Source organism: Sebastes fasciatus, chromosome 21, assembly GCF_043250625.1.
Source record: "Sebastes fasciatus isolate fSebFas1 chromosome 21, fSebFas1.pri, whole genome shotgun sequence".
Classification (NCBI taxonomy): domain Eukaryota; kingdom Metazoa; phylum Chordata; class Actinopteri; order Perciformes; family Sebastidae; genus Sebastes; species Sebastes fasciatus.
The window spans coordinates 20,777,505-20,797,249 of record NC_133815.1 but is presented as its reverse complement, the minus strand read 5'-3'; the positions used below and the strand labels follow the sequence as shown (position 1 = coordinate 20,797,249).

General features: G+C 40.8%; 11 non-coding genes across 11 annotated transcripts; all 11 read left to right on the top strand.

Annotated features, from left to right (window-relative positions):
* Positions 1-9,451: 9,451 nt before the first annotated feature.
* Positions 9,452-9,533, top strand: trnas-aga (transfer RNA serine (anticodon AGA)). The gene has a single exon. It is a non-coding gene; the product is annotated as a tRNA-Ser (tRNA).
* A 1,399-nt stretch (positions 9,534-10,932) lies between these two features.
* trnag-ucc (transfer RNA glycine (anticodon UCC)) lies at positions 10,933-11,004 on the top strand. The gene has a single exon. It is a non-coding gene; the product is annotated as a tRNA-Gly (tRNA).
* A 2,228-nt stretch (positions 11,005-13,232) lies between these two features.
* Positions 13,233-13,304, top strand: trnag-ucc (transfer RNA glycine (anticodon UCC)). The gene has a single exon. It is a non-coding gene; the product is annotated as a tRNA-Gly (tRNA).
* A 907-nt stretch (positions 13,305-14,211) lies between these two features.
* Positions 14,212-14,283, top strand: trnaa-ugc (transfer RNA alanine (anticodon UGC)). The gene has a single exon. It is a non-coding gene; the product is annotated as a tRNA-Ala (tRNA).
* Positions 14,284-14,847: 564 nt separating this feature from the next.
* Positions 14,848-14,929, top strand: trnas-aga (transfer RNA serine (anticodon AGA)). The gene has a single exon. It is a non-coding gene; the product is annotated as a tRNA-Ser (tRNA).
* Positions 14,930-15,644: 715 nt separating this feature from the next.
* Positions 15,645-15,716, top strand: trnag-ucc (transfer RNA glycine (anticodon UCC)). Its single transcript has one exon. It is a non-coding gene; the product is annotated as a tRNA-Gly (tRNA).
* Positions 15,717-16,624: 908 nt separating this feature from the next.
* On the top strand, positions 16,625-16,696 carry trnaa-ugc (transfer RNA alanine (anticodon UGC)). The gene has a single exon. It is a non-coding gene; the product is annotated as a tRNA-Ala (tRNA).
* Positions 16,697-17,245: 549 nt separating this feature from the next.
* Positions 17,246-17,327, top strand: trnas-aga (transfer RNA serine (anticodon AGA)). Its single transcript has one exon. It is a non-coding gene; the product is annotated as a tRNA-Ser (tRNA).
* Positions 17,328-18,043: 716 nt separating this feature from the next.
* Positions 18,044-18,115, top strand: trnag-ucc (transfer RNA glycine (anticodon UCC)). Its single transcript has one exon. It is a non-coding gene; the product is annotated as a tRNA-Gly (tRNA).
* Positions 18,116-19,023: 908 nt separating this feature from the next.
* trnaa-ugc (transfer RNA alanine (anticodon UGC)) lies at positions 19,024-19,095 on the top strand. Its single transcript has one exon. It is a non-coding gene; the product is annotated as a tRNA-Ala (tRNA).
* Positions 19,096-19,644: 549 nt separating this feature from the next.
* On the top strand, positions 19,645-19,726 carry trnas-aga (transfer RNA serine (anticodon AGA)). The gene has a single exon. It is a non-coding gene; the product is annotated as a tRNA-Ser (tRNA).
* Positions 19,727-19,745: the final 19 nt, after the last annotated feature.

Below are 19,745 nucleotides of genomic sequence, written 5' to 3'. Positions count from 1 at the left end.
ATCTCTCATTTAAAAAGATAAATATTAATTTATTGTATGATATTATAGTATATAATATATAATATATTTTATACTATAATATCATACAATAAAATAATATTTATCTTATTTATAATATTATTATATATTATATATTATATAGATATTATATTGTAGTTATTAACTGTTATTTCCCCTTTTATCTGTTATTTGTCTTTTAGAGAGAGAGGAGAACAAATGACATGAGGACACGAGACAAGAGAAGAAGAAAGGAGACAGGATGCACTGTGAACCCTCACCTTTAAACAGATGAGTCTACATTTACTTTATGATTTTATACTTTTATTTGAAGCCGCTGCTGATGTGATGAACTCTTATTCCCTCTTCTCTGCCCTCCTTATCTTCCCTCTTACCCTTCTTTTTAAAAAGATAAACATGTGTTTATTTAATGTTACCAGCATGAATATACTAATAAATATGTAATGTGTTCACCATGTTGCTGATGTGATGAACTGTTCTGTCTGTCTTTATCTATTTCCAGATGTGTTCTCATCTGCAGCAGCATAACAGACAGTCTGTTGTCCTGAACATCATCCCGTCTGTCATCACACACAGATGGTGATCTACCCCGGTAAGAAGTGAACCACCTTCGTAGGATGGAAAACCCAGAGTTAACCCTGAAGTTACCTCGCTAACGCCAAATCCTGCTTCGTAGTACAGACCTCTGGTCTCCACAAAGTCTTCAAGTGTCACAGCTCCATGTGTCAGCTTTAACATGTCAGGAGTTCCTTCAATCAACAATGAATGAATCCTTCTGATACGTTCAATCTGTGTACTCACATGATGAACGTCCTTTATATTTGTGTTAAAGCTGCTGTCTGTCTTTAATAAACTAGTCTTCATGTGAATTTACAGTGTGTTTGTGTTGATACTCATGACATCTGGAGGAAACTGATTACATACTGAACATTTTAACCACAGTGTATTTGTTCTGATCTGTTCAGTCCATCCAATAATAATCAGGATGAATCACATACTACAAGTATAAAAGGTCAAAGATACAACTCAGTGTCACATCTAAAGTTACAACATAGTGGTAAGGTAGAGCAGGAAAGTATTTTTAAAGGTTTCAGTGTCACATTAATAATAATATCTATTTCCATCACTGCAGTACATAAAGTCTGAGTGATGAAGTGGGTTTAAACAGTAAAAGTCTGCATGAAACTTCATGTGTTGTTTGTCAGACACAGATTACTTCAAGCCTAAATCATCGAAGGGCTCTTATTAATATAAATATCATCTTCTCATTCAGTTTGATGCACAAAAAATCTCAAGAACTGAACATTTAAACCACAGCTTGTAATAATTCAAATAGTTCTGACAACTGACAGGAAATCAGATATCAAAGGATACACAGAAATGGCCATCAGTTTGTTTTAAGTACTTTTTTTTATTATTTTTAAAAATAAAAAAAGATAATTTTCAATCAGAATCACTTGCATAGTAAATGATTAAATATCATTAACAGATAAACACATTATGTACCCTCAGTTTGATACATTTCCAAAGAGTGAGTTGGGCTGAAAACACTGAGAATAAAATATTGTCTGCATTATCAGTATTGACATATGTTACGTGGGATATGTAAAATAAAAAGACATCATCTTTGAGAACAGAGGACCCAGATTTCCATTTATTTTTCCATTCACTTTGGAGCCGATCCCAGCTCACAGCCTGGACAGGTCACCAGGGTGTGAGCTGGGATAGGAGGCTGGAGGAACGTGGGGAAGTAAAGGATGCTGTGTTGTAGGCCATCAGAGTGAGGATGTGTGCCAGCAGCACACTACCCTGTTCAAGAGTCCTGATTTCACCAAAGATCTCCTCTTCTGTGAGTGAGGGTTTGACAGGAGTATATTCCTAACCCTCTCTGGGGGGAGAATTTACACCTGATCATAATGAGGTAAGCAATAAGGCTGTTGTACTGATGTTTCATGTTTGCTGGTTTAGTCGTTGGTTAGTAATGTTCCCTGTTGTAATGTCTCCATCTTGTGGCTCTAACAGGTACAGGCTCATCTCCACTCATCTCCTGCCAGTTCATCAGCACTAATGTACTTCTTGCCTTTCTAGTTTTGTTTTATGAAACCTGTTACCTGCCTGTTTTAAACCTTTACCTGATCTTTTGGACTTTGGATTTCATAGTTTTGACCCTTGTCTGTATCATGATTCCTGCCTGTGAGCCAATGTAAACCTTCAGTTTGGCAATAAATCACTGATTTATCATCTCTCCTGTCTGCCCACTTTGTCTGCATTTGGGTCCTACTGAGCCCCCCTACACCCCTAGGAAAAAATTGTATTAATTCGTTCCCTTAAGGTAGTAACTCGAGGGAACGAGTTACCTCATAGTGCACTTCCTCCAATCATTCCTGAGAGTCAAGACAGACTTGACTGTCAGACTGAGGGAACGAGTTAATAAAATGTTCTCCTAGGGGTCTAGGGGGGTTCTGTATGGAAGAAACATCTCAACCAACAAGCATTCAAATCGCACTTTAAGGTGTCTCAGCAGACGGAAATTCATAGAATAATAATAGAATAATAGACATAATACACATGGAGGACACTTGTGCTTTATTCTGTTGTCTTTCTTCCTCCCTCTCTGTCCCTGACTGCAGGAGGACAGAATGACTTATTCATCAAAAAATAAATCGCCTCACTAAATATATAAATAAATCCTGAAATAAGTCGATAAATAAATAATTTGATTTCATATTTGATTAAAATAATATTCAAATTTATAAACACTGAAATTAATATAGTAATGATTATAATTAATAATAAATATATAACATAAATAATAAAAGAAAAGAAAAGTTGGTAATTAATCAGGTAACAGGACTAAATAAATATCTTTAATTTATTGATACATTTCTACAAATCTACATTTACATATTTCAGTGTTTCTACATTTCTTAACTAACCTCATGTAAGGCATGATTAGGTACAGCATCGATTCAGCTCTATTATTATTATTGTTATTATTATTATTATTAGTAGTAATGGCCTATAAAGAAAATTGTTTCTGGTTACACCTGTGGTTTACCTGCTGTCAAAATGTCTGCTGTAAAACAGGCTAATTATTACATATTTATTAATACACATGCAAACAACACTAAAAGAGACTATTATTTAAAAGGGAACTTGAAAGACACACCCGTTTATTTTCTCAACTATCTTGTTCATGGTCACGAGGTAGGCTATAGGCTTAAAGTTAGTTGAAAACTCCATCTTTAATTAAAAAATGAATATGAGAGGCACACACAACTCAACCAATGCTTGAAGGCGATACACGATGTGAATAAACCTGGGGACTTTAAAATGAATTCATAGTTATTTCTAATTTGCATTACCTAATAAATAGCCTACACAAAATGTAGCTGATAAAAAGGAACAGTGTCAGAGGTCAATGAAGACATTTTAACGTCACACGACTGGCTCGAAGAATGCTCTGGATTGATGTAGCTGACTTTATACAAAAGATGAATGTTGAAATAAATATGTTTAATGTAATGCTATATTTTAGTCAAGATAAGATTGAAAATAGCATGGTGTATATCATACAATTATTTTTTGGGAAAATGTCATGTTCATAAGAAAAAATGGTCAGGAGCCAAGACAACTTTTCCTGCAACATTAATTAATTCAAACAATATAGCACCATCTTACCCAATGTTAAAAACAAAACAAGCCATTAAGACCTTTAAATTATTAAATGAATATAACATGATGTATATAGCATAAACTCTGGCATAATGAAATGTATATGTAATAATTGTTGTTTATCTTCTTTTTTTTCAATTGTCTATGTATCTGTCTGTACCTCTGTTAATAAATAGATAGATAGATAGATAGATAGATAGATAGATAGATAGATAGATAGATAGTAACTTTATTAATCCCGAAGGAAATTCAAGTTTCCAGCATCACAGTTCCATAGTGCAAAACATGTTAGTAAAAAGGCAGTAAAAAAGAATAGTAGTGCAAAGTACAAAGTACAAAAAAATATATACCAGATATAAAAATACAAGGAGGTGAAGAAAACTGTTAAAACTGAATATACAGCTGTGATACAGGACTATTAAAAAAGTGAATATAGTGCAGAAGAGACTGTTAAAAATGAATATAGTGCAGGGTAACTCCAGTAGCTTAGTCTATGAAAGGGCACTGTGTGTAATGAGCATGTGTTCAATAAAGAAAGCATTAGAAAAAAAGAGAAAAAAAGCCCCCTGCCACAGAGGCACACAGACAGGATGTGGTCTGGTTTATTAAAACAAATAATGATCGCGAAACTCAAATAGATGAATAATGAATAAATACGGAAGTCAACAGCCCAACCATCTGTCAGTGCAGGTGAAAGGCCGCTCACTGACGCAGTTCTTGAGTAAAACCGGAGCTTGTATGTAAGTAAACACTACAAAATGAAGAGGTAGCGAGCTAATTTATAGTAACCTTAGCTAGCTAGCTAAAGTTTGACACGTGTTTATTTCAGACCGTTATCTCCTGTTAGCTTTAGCTCTCTAGCTCTGTAGCTTCCTTTACTATAAAACACCGGCGGGCCTCTGAATCACAGTTTGGGAGGAAGCTTCAACAGAAAACAAGGTTTGGCTTCATGTTATCTAGCATTATATCAAGTTGATAAACTTACTATAAGCAATTCATAGACTAAGCTACTGGAGTTACCCTGCACTATATTCACTTTTAACAGTCTCTTCTGCTCTATATTCACTTTTTTAATAGTCATGTATCACAGCTGTTACCCTGCACTATATTCAGTTTTAACAGTTTTTCTTCATCTCCTTGTATTTATATATCTGGTACATTTTTTTGTGCTTTGTACTTTGCAAGACTAACTTTTTTACTGCCCTTTTACTAACATGTTTTGCACTATGGAAACTCGAATTTCCCTCGGGAAAGTTACTATCTATCTATCTATCTATCTATCTAATACCAGTAAACACTGCAAAAAATGAATTATCAAGCTGACGAGCTAATTTATAGTAACTTAAACTAGCTTGCTCAAGTCTGACACGTGTTTATTCCAGCCTGTTATCTCCTGTAACTTCCTTTATACTTCAATAAAACACCAGTGGGCCTCTGGATCACAGTTTTGGAGGAAGCTTCAACAGAAAACAAGGTTTGGTTTGTTATCCAGCATTATATAAAGTTATAGTTAATATAAACTCCCTATAAGCAGGAATACCAGTTAGTGAGTTAAACCGGAGCCTGTAAGTAAACACTGCTGAATAAGAGTTAGCAAGCTGAAGAGCTAACTTATGGTAACTTTAGCTAGCTCAAGTTTGACACGTGTTTATTTGTTCAGCCTGTTATCTCCTGTAAGTCACTAGCTAATGTAGCTAGCTAGGTAATAAGTAGTTGGCTAGCTAAAGTGACTAGTGACTAGCTAAAGTGACTAGTGACTAGCTAAAGTCACTAGTGACTAGCTAAAGTCACTAGTGACTAGCTAAAGTGACTAGCTAAAGTGACTAGTGACTAGCTAAAGTCGCTAGCTAAAGTGACTAGTGACTAGCTAAAGTGACTAGTGACTAGCTAAAGTGACTAGTGACTAGCTAAAGTCACTAGTGACTAGCTAAAGTGACTAGTGACTAGCTAAAGTGACTAGTGACTAGCTAAAGTCGCTAGCTAAAGTCACTAGTGACTAGCTAAAGTGACTAGTGACTAGCTAAAGTCGCTAGCTAAAGTCACTAGTGACTAGCTAAAGTGACTAGTGACTAGCTAAAGTGACTAGTGACTAGCTAAAGTGACTAGCTAAAGTCACTAGCTAAAGTCACTAGCTAAAGTCACTAGTGACTAGCTAAAGTGACTAGTGACTAGCTAAAGTCGCTAGCTAAAGTGACTAGTGACTAGCTAAAGTGACTAGTGACTAGCTAAAGTCGCTAGCTAAAGTCACTAGTGACTAGCTAAAGTCACTAGTGACTAGCTAAAGTGACTAGTGACTAGCTAAAGTCGCTAGCTAAAGTCACTAGTGACTAGCTAAAGTGACTAGTGACTAGCTAAAGTGACTAGTGACTAGCTAAAGTGACTAGTGACTAGCTAAAGTGACTAGCTAAAGTCACTAGTGACTAGCTAAAGTGACTAGCTAAAGTGACTAGCTAAAGTGACTAGTGACTAGCTAAAGTGACTAGCTAAAGTGACTAGTGACTAGCTAAAGTGACTAGCTAAAGTCGCTAGCTAAAGTGACTAGTGACTAGCTAAAGTGACTAGTGACTAGCTAAAGTGACTAGTGACTAGCTAAAGTGACTAGCTAAAGTGACTAGTGACTAGCTAAAGTGACTAGTGACTAGCTAAAGTGACTAGCTAAAGTGACTAGTGACTAGCTAAAGTGACTAGCTAAAGTCGCTAGCTAAAGTGACTAGCTAAAGTCACTAGCTAAAGTGACTAGTGACTAGCTAAAGTGACTAGTGACTAGCTAAAGTGACTAGCTAAAGTGACTAGTGACTAGCTAAAGTGACTAGTGACTAGCTAAAGTGACTAGCTAAAGTGACTAGTGACTAGCTAAAGTGACTAGTGACTAGCTAAAGTGACTAGTGACTAGCTAAAGTGACTAGTGACTAGCTTAAGTGACTAGCTAAAGTGACTAGCTAAAGTAGCTAGCTTGTAAGTAACTAAGTAAACTATGAGTCATCGAGCTGACGAGCTAACTTATAGTAACTTAAGCTAGCTTGCTCAAGTCTGACACGTGTTTATTCCAGCCTGTTATCTCCTGTAACTTCCTTTATACTTCAATAAAACACCAGTGGGCCTCTGGATCACAGTTTTGGAGGAAGCTTCAACAGAAAACAAGGTTTGGTTTGTTATCCAGCATTATATAAAGTTATAGTTAATATAAACTCCCTATAAGCAGGAATACCAGTTAGTGAGTTAAACCGGAGCCTGTAAGTAAACACTGCTGAATAAGAGTTAGCAAACTGAAGAGCTAACTTATGGTAACTTTAGCTAGCTCAAGTTTGACACGTGTTTATTTGTTCAGCCTGTTATCTCCTGTAAGTCACTAGCTAATGTAGCTAGCTAGGTAATAAGTAGTTGGCTAGCTAAAGTGACTAGTGACTAGCTAAAGTGACTAGTGACTAGCTAAAGTCACTAGCTAAAGTGACTAGCTAAAGTAGCTAGCTTGTAAGTAACTAAGTAAACTATGAGTCATCGAGCTGACGAGCTAACTTATAGTAACTTAAGCTAGCTTGCTCAAGTCTGACACGTGTTTATTCCAGCCTGTTATCTCCTGTAACTTCCTTTATACTTCAATAAAACACCAGTGGGCCTCTGGATCACAGTTTTGGAGGAAGCTTCAACAGAAAACAAGGTTTGGTTTGTTATCCAGCATTATATAAAGGTAATAAACTCCTTATAAGCAGGAATACCAGTTAGTGAGTTAAACCGGAGCTTGTAAGTAGCTAAGAAACACTGCTAAATAGGAGTTAGCAAGCTAACAAGCTAACCAGACTTATTCTTATTCATTCATTAGTTCTTTAAGCATGTTAAACTGTCAGTTATAATCAGTTGTGGTTCTATTGCTATATTATTATACTTGGGCTTTGCATCTTCTATAGTAGGCCTATAATACTCCAATAATAAGGTGGTGTGTTTGTTGTGTTAATGGTTGAAGTATCTTCCTGTGTTATTTATAGCCTACAGCATCACTCTATAATACATTATAGGATGTCTATAGGCTGGAATCAACAGCAGCCAGCCAGACAGACGGGGAGGTAATCATGCAGAGCTGAGGTGTGTGAGCTCTTCATTCAGGTTTTAGGAGCAGAGTCCCAGTCAGGATGCTCATCCATAAATACAGAGACATATTCTGAGTTTCAACAGTGAATAAAAGATACTAGGAGATATTGGGTTTGGGGGGTCCACCCCAAGAATATTTGAAGGTTTTTGACTTAAAACTGCATTTTGCATCATTTTGGACCATTATGAATTCTAGTTAAATAATTATTTTATTATTCATCACAGCCTTAAGTCTGAACTTTTAATTCTTCTGGAAATGTTTGTCCTGTAAAATCATATTCTATAAATCAGAAGAGCTGAATCAGAAAACTTTTAAATAATGTTTCATTAATTATATATGTAGGAAAAAAAATTCACTTATTATTTTATAAAAAGGACATGAACATTGTATTGATAAATAACACCACCTTTGTTTTCCCTTTAAGCAATAATACCAAAAGTTTATCTCCAGTCTCATACACTATTCAAATGCATCAGTGTAACGTTGCTGTAGATAGGTGGTTATCATAAAATGCTTTCAAGTCTGCATTCAAAATGTACCATTGTCACTGAATTGGTTGACAATTAACCTTTTTTCCCATTTGCCTTTTTAGTATGTGTGAAGTACCCTAAAGGCAGCGAGTGGGAGACTTCTGGAGGAGGATGGCTCTGAATTTGTTTGAGAGGAGACGGACAATCACACTGATGCATGGAACGGCATCATTCCACAGCCTTGCAAGGTACACTTCCCCACACATCACACACTGTCCCTTTTCATGTGCATGTGACTTCTAGATCTTAGTAGTGGGTTACCTCAAGGTTACTTTTAGAAGAATGTGAACCACTGCCATCCTGTGGGCAAGTTATGGAACTAAGACTAACGGGTGCATTTTCTGAATAAACATCCTATGTTGGAAGTAACAAAATTAAATTGAGTTAAAGTCATATCCCAAGTTCAAGTTTACATCAGATAAATCAATATCCAAAATACTTACTTAAATTGACTCCACATGAATGGAGGACAGTTAAGGAGATTGTTGTAATGTTTTTACTTTCACTTTACAATTTGTCCTTTAGCTAAAAAAAAAAATCTTTATAATTGGGATCTACTCGGGGCCGGTTCTAGCCTACTATTTTTGGGTGGGCAACTTGTGCGGTGGGTAGTTGGAGAAGAGGACCTGTAGGTTGAGGTTGCGGTTCGAACCACTGGAACAAAAATTGGTATTGACTACTACATTTCTGATATCGTGACGGCCCTAGTGGTAGAAGGCATGCTTTGCATGTAGGAGGCCCTGGGTTCAATTCCCAATATCTTCACTAGGCTTAATATTGCCAACAGTGAAGGTGTGATTACAGCACATGTGGCCTGGTCAGCTGAAAGAACTTGAAAGTTAAAAGCATTTTACACTCAAGACTGAAAATACTCGCACTTTGTACGTAAGAGCTTGTACCCGAGTGGGAGGGTGGGGGATAGATAAGGAGCAATAAGAAAGGACATGAAAAGCGGTTGAATATTTCTTACTTAGTAAAGCAAAGACAATTGTGGTTTTTATTTGGTGGTGATGGGCTATCTGTTGTAATTCTTATCTGTAAGATATTTGCTAATTTCGTAAAAGTAAAGGTTGAACTATAATGAAGGACAGGTGGTATATCTATTAATTTAGCAGCCAAACAACCTGTACTTGGCAAGGTGGTTGTCGTGGCCGAGTGGTTAAGGCGATGGACTAGAAATCCATTGGGGTCTCCCCGCGCAGGTTCGAATCCTGCCGACAACGTCAGAATGTTTTGAACAGTGGGAACCAAAGGAATTTTCACAGTTCTCTACGAACAGAAAATGTTGAGTTCTGAGGAATGTAATAGGGTTTTTCCGTTGACACTTTTGGCCGCGCCCGGTCAAACCATGCTGTGCTGATTTGAAATTCCATTACCAGTTTTAGTGAGAGTTGTGCCGTGCCCACTGCACCACATCCAAGATTGACCTTTTTTCTGGAGTTGGGCCAAAGTGCGCCCGACCTGCCTTCAAGCTTGCAGAGACATCTCGCCGGCCGCGGCCAACCTGTGACAAACCTCCTTCTCCCCCTCAAACAAGCCTATGTTGCGAGACTCAACTCATGTCTGTGCAGGAGACCAGTAGCTTCTAACAATTCTTTGTTAACGGGGGAGTATAGGAAATGAAATGTGTTCATCCACCGTTTTACAGCCACTTTGACCACTACACACACACCTTAAAGCGGGTTGTTCTGTTGTAATGGAGACGCAAATCCCTGCTGTGCTGGGCTGATGTACTGAGTCAAACCGAATGAAGCCAAGCCAGCAGATGTTTATGGAAAAACCCTATAAATTTCCACATCAGAAAAACTAAACTGTTTGCAACATCAGTTCGCCAGAGCCAGGCAACCTCCAAACTGTGTCAAATCCTGGTCGGGAGGCTGATGCACGCTGAACCATTCAGATGTGATGTGGGTTTGACCTGCATCCACGTGTTGGTCTGAATGGGGTGTGAGTCACTCTACATCCCTTTTTGTTCATTCTCTTCTCTTGTCATGCTTGTGCTCTGTGTCTCTGTTTTCACAGAGGATGTTACTCAGTGGTAGAGCGGTTGCTTTGCATGTATGAGGCCCTATCAATCTTTATAAAGCTCTATGTCAACAGCAATGAAGCTGTGCGTACGTGGCCTGTGTGTGGCCTGGTAGACAGCTGAAAGAATTTGTAATGCTGCGTTTACACATGTAGGAGGCAGTGTGGCCCCATGAATCTGTAGCTCTTTGTGTGTCTTGTGTGAGCATGCAATTTACATACTGTGCTCTGAATGGACAGTAGTTTTCTGATGTAGCTGCCACATTAATTTCCTTTTTTGTTTTCCTGAATAGTTTAGTTTCTGTCTTTTTTTATCTTGTGATAAGCGTTGTTGATACAGCTGTAATGCAACAGTGTCCTGGAAGCAATACCCACTTTTGAGAAGTGGGAGTCAGAGGACATTTGCAAAGTTCTATACTAAGAGACACTACCGATACTTGATAAAAGCCAGATTCTGAATCTCAAGGGCAATAAAACAAAGTGGAGGTTTTGGGAATGTACCTCCCCCTTCCTCTCCTCCATTCCTTCTCTTCTTTTCCCTCCCTCTTCCGTTTCTGACAAGAAGTGGACACTATGCTGTGGAAAACTTACCCTGCGGCGATGGTGGTATAGTGGTGAGCATAGCTGCCTTCCAAGCAGTTGACCCGGGTTCGATTCCCGGCCATCGCAAATGTTTTATTTTCTGGCAGTGTACAAGTAAAATCACTGTCTTGTAAGGATAGAGCTTGATATACGTCCCCAGACAATGATTACACGTCATCAGGGCTCTAGACTGCGACCAAAATGATCGCATATGGAACCTTTTTTTGGGAGTGTGGGAGTAAAACTTTTACCTAGTCGCATTTTGCGAGTGCATGATCATTACTATTTTGGTAACACGGTAAGAGCGTTGGATATTGCAGATGAAAGCAGTGCTTTTTGATCCTCACTGGCGCAGCCTCTCTCTCCTCTCCTGCACTCTCCTCTGTTCTATGGAAACCCTCGATGATGAAAATGACTGCACGTTTTGTGTAGCGCGCCGTTATTATTAAACCTCCGTGACATAAACACACACGCATACACACTGTATTCGGCCGATCCGTCCCGCACGTACACACACACACACACACACACACACAGACACATACAAATACAACATGTACCGCCGGCCTCTGATCTCAGGAGCTGCAGCGTCAACGGGGAATTATTCTCAAGTCAGTGAGTTAAACTTTCTAGTAGTTACCAGTAACGTTACAGTTGGCTAACGTTAGACTGTTGGATGTTAACGGTAACGTAACCAGTTAACGCTCACTAACGAGCCGGCAGCCGACCTTTGCAATCACAGTGAGTGAGCTGACGATAACTTTACGTTAACGAGGAGTCAAAACTCTGCCACAGCTCAAATGATGTTACTGATGTTAACCACTTATTTACTCCTCTCTTTGTCCCCTTTGGGTAACAAGGCTGCAATGAATGAATTTAGTCCGTACCAACATGCTGCGTCTCTCCTCATGGCAACAGCATCTCCTCCAACTTTAAAGTGCAGCTAGCAGGGCCGGTCCTAACTTTTTGGGGGCCCTATGCAAAATTTTGTTTTTCGACCAAATGCAATTTTTTTCACAGCAATATGAAATAGATAATAGAAAGGGAATTATGATTATACATATTATATTTAAATAATCACAATTAATAATTATGTTTTTACGCAAATAACCACTACAGATGGCAATAACAAACTACAGTTAATGGAAAAAGTTAATTTCAGACCCTTCTCACGCGCATCACACACTGCAGAGCGCCAAAGTTTTGCTGTTCACCAAAATGAAGCGGTCTATCGTTGATTATTTAAAAAAAAAAAATGAGGAGAGAAAGGAGGAAGCTGGTGGTGAGGGAGAGTCTAACAGAGGTGCCGAATCAGACACTACCGATGATGAATGTGCAACAGGCACGGAGAGACTGACTGACAGACAGGTGAAGAAAAAGAAGTACCACTTTCAGCCACAATGGCTAACACAGTACCCGCGGTTATGGTACAAGGGGAACACTGTGCTGTGTTTTTATTGTAGACAATGTGGTCCGGCCGGTGCAGGCAACTCTAAACTTGTTAACTTGATATTTGCAAAATATTTTAACTTTGAGGCATTGTCAATGTTTCACTAGGGTATGTAAATTAAGACAACTATTTATTAGCATGCAAGGTCATTAATTAATACCATGCTGTAACCCAAAAAAAAGGGTGCGACCAAATCATGTGCTTGTGCGACCAACTGAGAAAGTTGGTAGCACCAGTGCTACCAGTGGAAAACTTAGTCTAGAGCCCTGGTCATGTTGTGTCACTCATGCTGAATTTATCAACAAGTGTTTTTCTAGTGATTAATTGCTGAAGTCATTCATAGCTTCTCAGCTGTGAGGATTTGCCTCCTCTTTTTGTTATGTAATGACACAATAAACCTTGATCGCTCTGACAGACCCATCGTTGTTTAAAGTGACGCCTTCTCCCGCTGGCAAATAATTTAACCTCCAGAGGTATAGTACTCCCTCGCCGCTCATCATCACTTCTCGTCGGATTGTGCCCCGGCTGTAGGAAAAGGAGCTCACCTACTGAAAGTTTGAGAATGAAAACACTCTGGGGGTGTGGAGTTGGAATGAAGTGTGCTTACCAGGCCTCTGTAGCCCACTCCTCATCTATGCTGGAGGCGAGAGGCTACTGTTTACCTTTGTGACGAAGGATAGAAATATTGTCACTAGTTTCCAGAGTTGTAAACTCAACTTCTTGGACAATAAGGTATCATCTCACAGATACCTGAAGCGAGCCATCCCCACCAATGCAGCCCCATGCATTTTTTAAATGCAGGGCTTGTTTCCGTCTCAATGCACCAGAAAAATTGGATAATTTGCTGTAAAAAATGTCTTGTGCAGCGATGGTGGTATAGTGGTGAGCATAGCTGCCTTCCAAGCAGTTGACCCGGGTTCGATTCCCGGCCATCGCAGATGTTTTGTTCTTCTAAAGACAGTATACAGTCGCTTGGTTTTGTTGTCAGAAAGTAAGCAATAAAGCTGAGGACACCCCAAGCCGACATCAAACACCTAGCCGCGACGAAGGCCGACTGATGCGTCGCCTCACGTCACCTTAGTTTTGGCCGACAAGTTGCAATTGAACACACCGCAAAGACTAAAGCCGACGGACAGTTAGCATATACGTTCTGTCCCTGCCTGAGACAAAATAACTCTCCCTACCAGCAGGTCATGGTAGTCTGTATTTGTCATTCAAAAAGGGAAATCGGAAGACTGAGCACGGCCGATATACAAGCCGTTATTTTGATACAGACATAAAAGAAAGCAGTGTTTGCCGACCACATAGCTTCATTCCAGATGGCCATGTCGTTTTGAAAATATTCGTGTATTGGAATGATCAGATGAGATCAAGATGAAAAATGGGAAGAGCCCTCTCTGTTTTTCCTCTTGACTTTACACGTTGGCTTGCTTTCCTCACATCCGTTTCTCTTCTTGTGCACTGATTTGTTTAAGCTGAACCAAAGGCTGAACTGCCAATGAGAGTGATTTCTCTTGGCACCGCCGACTCAACATGCTGAATCGGTTGAAAAACCTCCAACACGGGCAGACTAGAGCCGACGGTGCGGGACACCGGGAAAAAAATGCCGACGGGCGCTCACCTACGGCCCCAAACTGTGCGACGGCTGAGCATCGGCTTGGTGTGTCAGGGCCTTAAGACAGCAAATGTCCTACTTTTCCACTGTGATTGCTGGTATAGTGTTGCAAACACTATATTTCACAGGTTTTAAAGCAACGTACCAGATTAACCTGAAGTGTTATGGTCAGATTTCTTCTTTTATTCAGGTGTATAGGTATAATTGTCAAGTATTTCTAATAACCACAGGGGATGTAGCTTAGTGGTAGAGCGCATGCTTTGCATGTATGAGGCCCTGAGTTCAATCCCCGGCATCTCCAATAGCTATTATGGTCACAGTAAAGGGTGACTCTGTTGGGCAGGTTAGTATGTGGATAGCTATGTTCACACTACAAGACTTTCACAGTCATCAGATATCTAAACTGCAAAACTTGTCTTGACGTATAGTAAGTTCCTACTGTGAGCCCAGGTTTCCGCTCAACCTGTGTCTTCAGCTCGTGGCTGAAGTCAGGTCCTGACAGGTTCAGAGACTTAGGATGCTAGATTTCTGGAATGTGTCTGCTCGCGTTTTTGAGCAACTTGAACGCCGATATGCGAGTGGCGAGACAATGCCGATTTGCCTCTGATCTGGGGCTTTTGTTGGGGAGCTCCAAAAACTGTTGGGGAGCGGATAATCAGGGCTGAATTTGTGCAGTGCAAACTAGCTATAAGGAGAACTGAAAAGATCAAGCACTGATAGCGCAATGAAAATATTGCACAAACAAAGGCAAGAAAACAAAGTGGAGATTTAACTGAACAAGTAAGTTACATAGAAATGCCCTATTCTCAGCAATTTGGAAAGTTCAGAAAATGTTTTCAAATTATTATATACAGCTGTTTTACAGGTTGTCGTGGCCGAGTGGTTAAGGCGATGGACTAGAAATCCATTGGGGTCTCCCCGCGCAGGTTCGAATCCTGCCGACAACGAATTGCACTTTTTGGCCGTGGAAGCCCACCAATGATACTTGCGTAGGCTTCCTGCGGAGACATTTCAGGTGCAACTTAGAAAAAAACATCATTATCACAGCAAACAAAGTGTTTCTTTGACAGTATTGTTAAATGAGTAGACACTTGATTTTGTGTGTTGTCTCTGAGAATCCTTAAGACTGTCAGTCAATCAAACCCAATTTTTGATACTGTGTTTGATACAATATTGAAAATGAGTAAGTAGAGGTGACAGGAACTTGTCATTTTAACGTAAAGGGGAAACTCCACCGATTTTACACATCATCTCTTAACAGGTTTTGGGGAGTACGACTGCTCATGTGAAAAAGTTGCATAAAGCCTTTTGTGTAACCGGGGGAGCAGTGTGCAAAGTCTGATAAATGTCCTCAAGTCAGTGTCGGTTCGGGCCGAATACTGGGTCCGCACCATTATCACGCCGGCGTACGCCTGCGGTGCGCAGAGTAGGCAGATTCTGCACACTATTTAAAAAAACATACACCCTTGTCCCGCTGAATTCAATCGGCGTGTACGCTTACCTCGATCACATGGCTGATACAAACACAATGTATCATCTTTCATGTACCTGAAGCGAGCCATCCACACCAATGCAGCCCCATGCATTTTTGAAATGCAGGGCTTGTTTCCGTCTCAATGCCCAAAAAAATTGGAAAATTTGCTGTCAAAAATATCTTGTGCGGCGATGGTGGTATAGTGGTGAGCATAGCTGCCTTCCAAGCAGTTGACCCGGGTTCGATTCCCGGCCATCGCAGATGTTTTCTTCTTCTAAAGACAGTATACTGTCGCTTGATTTTGTTGTCAGAAAGTAAGCAATAAAGCTGGGGACACCCCAAGCCGACATCAAACACCTAGCCGTGATGAAGGCCGACTGATGCGTCGCCTCACGTCACCTTTGTTTTGGCCGACAAGTTGCAATTGAACACACCGCAAAGACCAAAGCCGACAGACAGTTAGCATATACGTTCTGTGCCTGCCTGAGACAAAATAACTCTCCCTACAAGCAGGTCACGTTAGTCTGTATTTGTCATTCAAAAAGGGTAACCGGAAGACTGAGGACGGTGGATATACAGGCCGTTATTTTGATACAGACATAAAATAAAGCAGTGTTTGCCGACCGCATAGCTTCATTCCAGATGGCCATGTCGTTTTGAAAATATTCGTGTATTGGAATGATCAGATGAGATCAAGATGAAAAATGGGAAGAGCCCTCTCTGTTTTTCCTCTTGACTTTACACGCTGGCTTGCTTTCTACACGTCCGTTTCTCTTCTTGTGCACTGATTTGTTTAAGCTGAACCAACGGCTGAACTGCCAATGAGAGTGATTTCTCTTGGCACCGCCGTCTCAACATGCTGAATCGGTTGAAAAACTTCCAACACGGGAAGACTAGAGCCGACGGTGCGGGACAGCGGGAAAAAAATGCCGACGGGCGCTCACCGACGGCCCCAAACTGTGCGACGGCTGAGCATCGGCTTGGTGTGTCAGGGCCTTAAGGCAGCAAATGTCCTACTTTTCCACTGTGATTGCTGGTATAGTGGTGCAAACACTATATTTCACAGGTTTTAAAGCAACGTACCAGATTAACCTGAAGTGTTTTGGTCAGATTTTCTTCTTTTATTCAGGTGTATAGGTATATTTGTCAAGTATTTCTAATAACCACAGGGGATGTAGCTCAGTGGTAGAGCGCATGCTTTGCATGTATGAGGCCCCGGGTTCAATCCCCGGCATCTCCAATAGCTATTATGGTCACAGTAAAAGGTGACTCTGTTGGGCAGGTTAGTATGTGGATAGCTATGTTCACACTACAAGACTTTCACAGTCATCAGATATCTAAACTGCAAAACTTGTCTTGACGTATAGTAAGTTCCAACTGTGAGCCCAGGTTTCCCCTCAACCCGTGGCTGAAGTCAGGCCCTGACAGGTTCAGAGACTTAGCATGCTAGATTTCTGGAATTTGTCTGTCTTTTGAGCAACTTGAACGCCGATATGCGAGTGGCGAGACAATGCCGATTTGCCTCTGATCTGGGGCTTTTGTTGGGGAGCTCCAAAAGATGTTGGGGAGCGGAAAATCAGGGCTGAATTTGTGCAGTGCAAACTAGCTATAAGGAGAACTGAAAAGATCAAGCACTGATAGCGCAATGCAAATATTGCACCAACTATCACAAAAGCAAACAAAGTGGAGATTTAACTGAACAAGTAAGTTACATAGAAATGCCCTATTCTCAGCAATTTGGAAAGTTCAGAAAATGTTTTTCAAATTATTATATACAGCAGTTTTACAGGTTGTCGTGGCCGAGTGGTTAAGGCGATGGACTAGAAATCCATTGGGGTCTCCCCGCGCAGGTTCGAATCCTGCCGACAACGAATTGCACTTTTTGGCCGTGGGAGCCCACCAATGATACTTGCGTAGGCTTCCCTGCGGACACATTTCAGGTGCAACTTAGAAAAAAACATCATTATCACAGCAAACAAAGTGTTTCTTTGACAGTATTGTTAAATGAGTAGACACTTGATTTTGTGTGTTGTCTCTGAGAATCCTTAAGACTGTCAGTCAATCAAACCCAATTTTTGATACTGTGTTTGATACAATATTGAAAATAAGTAAGTAGAGGTGACAGGAACTTGTCATTTTAACGTAAAGGGGAAACTCCACCGATTTTACACATCATCTCTTAACAGGTTTTGGGGAGTACGACTGCTCATGTGAAAAAGTTGCATAAAGCCTTTTGTGTAACCGGGGGAGCAGTGTGCAAAGTCTGATAAATGTCCTCAAGTCAGTGTCGGTTCGGGCCGAATACTGGGTCCGCACCATTATCACGCCGGCGTACGCCTGCGGTGCGCAGAGTAGGCAGATTCTGCACACTATTTAAAAAAACATACACCCTTGTCCCGCTGAATTCAATCGGCGTGTACGCTTACCTCGATCACATGGCTGATACAAACACAATGTATCATCTTTCATGTACCTGAAGCGAGCCATCCACACCAATGCAGCCCCATGCATTTTTGAAATGCAGGGCTTGTTTCCGTCTCAATGCCCAAAAAAATTGGAAAATTTGCTGTCAAAAATATGTTGTGCGGCGATGGTGGTATAGTGGTGAGCATAGCTGCCTTCCAAGCAGTTGACCCGGGTTCGATTCCCGGCCATCGCAGATGTTTTCTTCTTCTGAAGACAGTATACTGTCGCTTGATTTTGTTGTCAGAAAGTAAGCAATAAAGCTGGGGACACCCCAAGCCGACATCAAACACCTAGCCGTGATGAAGGCCGACTGATGCGTCGCCTCACGTCACCTTTGTTTTGGCCGACAAGTTGCAATTGAACACACCGCAAAGACCAAAGCCGACAGACAGTTAGCATATACGTTCTGTGCCTGCCTGAGACAAAATAACTCTCCCTACAAGCAGGTCACGTTAGTCTGTATTTGTCATTCAAAAAGGGTAACCGGAAGACTGAGGACGGCCGATATACAAGCCGTTATTTTGATACAGACATAAAATAAAGCAGTGTTTGCCGACCGCATAGCTTCATTCCAGATGGCCATGTCGTTTTGAAAATATTCGTGTATTGGAATGATCAGATGAGATCAAGATGAAAAATGGGAAGAGCCCTCTCTGTTTTTCCTCTTGACTTTACACGCTGGCTTGCTTTCTACACGTCCGTTTCTCTTCTTGTGCACTGATTTGTTTAAGCTGAACCAACGGCTGAACTGCCAATGAGAGTGATTTCTCTTGGCACCGCCGTCTCAACATGCTGAATCGGTTGAAAAACTTCCAACACGGGAAGACTAGAGCCGACGGTGCGGGACAGCGGGAAAAAAATGCCGACGGGCGCTCACCGACGGCCCCAAACTGTGCGACGGCTGAGCATCGGCTTGGTGTGTCAGGGCCTTAAGGCAGCAAATGTCCTACTTTTCCACTGTGATTGCTGGTATAGTGGTGCAAACACTATATTTCACAGGTTTTAAAGCAACGTACCAGATTAACCTGAAGTGTTTTGGTCAGATTTTCTTCTTTTATTCAGGTGTATAGGTATATTTGTCAAGTATTTCTAATAACCACAGGGGATGTAGCTCAGTGGTAGAGCGCATGCTTTGCATGTATGAGGCCCCGGGTTCAATCCCCGGCATCTCCAATAGCTGTTATGGTCACAGTAAAGGGTGACTCTGTTGGGCAGGTTAGTATGTGGATAGCTATGTTCACACTACAAGACTTTCACAGTCATCAGATATCTAAACTGCAAAACTTGTCTTGACGTATAGTAAGTTCCTACTGTGAGCCCAGGTTTCCCCTCAACCCGTGGCTGAAGTCAGGCCCTGACAGGTTCAGAGACTTAGCATGCTAGATTTCTGGAATTTGTCTGTCTTTTGAGCAACTTGAACGCCGATATGCGAGTGGCGAGACAATGCCGATTTGCCTCTGATCTGGGGCTTTTGTTGGGGAGCTCCAAAAGATGTTGGGGAGCGGAAAATCAGGGCTGAATTTGTGCAGTGCAAACTAGCTATAAGGAGAACTGAAAAGATCAAGCACTGATAGCGCAATGCAAATATTGCACCAACTATCACAAAAGCAAACAAAGTGGAGATTTAACTGAACAAGTAAGTTACATAGAAATGCCCTATTCTCAGCAATTTGGAAAGTTCAGAAAATGTTTTTCAAATTATTATATACAGCAGTTTTACAGGTTGTCGTGGCCGAGTGGTTAAGGCGATGGACTAGAAATCCATTGGGGTCTCCCCGCGCAGGTTCGAATCCTGCCGACAACGAATTGCACTTTTTGGCCGT